Source organism: Arachis hypogaea, chromosome 13 (assembly GCF_003086295.3).
Source record: "Arachis hypogaea cultivar Tifrunner chromosome 13, arahy.Tifrunner.gnm2.J5K5, whole genome shotgun sequence".
Lineage (NCBI taxonomy): Eukaryota > Viridiplantae > Streptophyta > Magnoliopsida > Fabales > Fabaceae > Arachis > Arachis hypogaea.
The window spans coordinates 63,788,055-63,789,244 of NC_092048.1; the positions used below are offsets into that span (position 1 = coordinate 63,788,055).

A 1,190-nucleotide genomic window follows, 5' to 3' on the forward strand; every position below is an offset into this window, starting at 1 on the left:
AAGCTTAGAGTGGATGTTCAGACCTTCAAGCAAAAAGATGATGAATCCCTCTATGAAGCTTGGGAAAGATACAAGCAGATGACCAAAAGGTGTCCTCCTAACATGTTTTCAGAATGGACCATTCTGAATATATTCTATTATGGTCTGTTTGAGTTCTCCAAGATGTCACTAGACCATTCTGCAGGTGGATCCATTCACCTAAAGAAAATGCCTGCAGAAGCTCAAGAACTTATTGACATGGTTGCAAATAATCAATTCATGTATACTTCTGAGAGAAATTCCGTGAATAATGGAATGCCTCAGAAGAAGGGAGTTCTTGAAATTGATACTCTGAATGCCATATTGGCTCAGAACAAAATGTTGACTCAGCAAGTCAACATGATTTCCCAGAGTCTGAATGGAATGCAAGTTGCATCCAACAGTACTCAAGAGGCATCTTCTGAGGAAGAAGCTTATGATCCTAAGAACCTTGCAATAGCAGAGGTGAATTACATGGGTGAACCCTATGGAAATACCTATAATCCCTCATGGAGAAATTACCCAAATTTCTCATGGAAGGATCAACAAAAGCCTCAACAAGGCTTTAATAATGGTGGAAGAAACAGGCTCAGCAATAGCAAGCTTTTTCTATCATCTTCTCAGCAATAGACAGAGAACTCTGAGCAAAATACCTCTAATTACCAAACTTAGTCTCTGATCTGTCCAAGGCCACTCTAAGTTTCATGAGTGAAACAAGGTCCTCCATAAGAAATTTGGAGGCACAAGTGGGCCAATTGAGTAAGAAAATCACTGAAACCTCTCCTAGTACTCTCCCAAGCAATACTGAAGAAAATCCAAAAAGAGAGTGCAAGGCCATTAACATAATCAACATGGCCGAACCTAGAGAGGAAGGAGAGGACGTGAATCCCAATGAGGATGACCTCATGGGACGTCTCTCATGCAAGAAGGAGTTCCCTATTAAGGACCCAAAGGAATCTGAGGCTCAAATAGAGACCATAGAGATTCCACTAAACCTCCTTCTGCCGTTCATGAGCTCTGAAGACTATTCTTCCTCCGAAGAGGATGAAGATGTAACCGAAGAGCAAGTTGCTCAATATCTAGGAGCCATCATGAAGCTGAATGCCAAGCTGTTTGGTAATGAGACTTAGGAAGGTGAACCTCCCTTGCTCATTAGTGAACTGAATACAGGG

At 41.6% G+C, this 1,190-nt stretch overlaps 1 non-coding gene across 1 annotated transcript; it reads right to left on the bottom strand.

The window, feature by feature from the left end:
- On the bottom strand, positions 1 to 104 carry LOC112739105 (small nucleolar RNA R71). The gene has a single exon (XR_003170045.1). It is a non-coding gene; the product is annotated as a small nucleolar RNA R71 (small nucleolar RNA).
- Between the last annotated feature and the right edge of the window lie 1,086 nt (positions 105 to 1,190).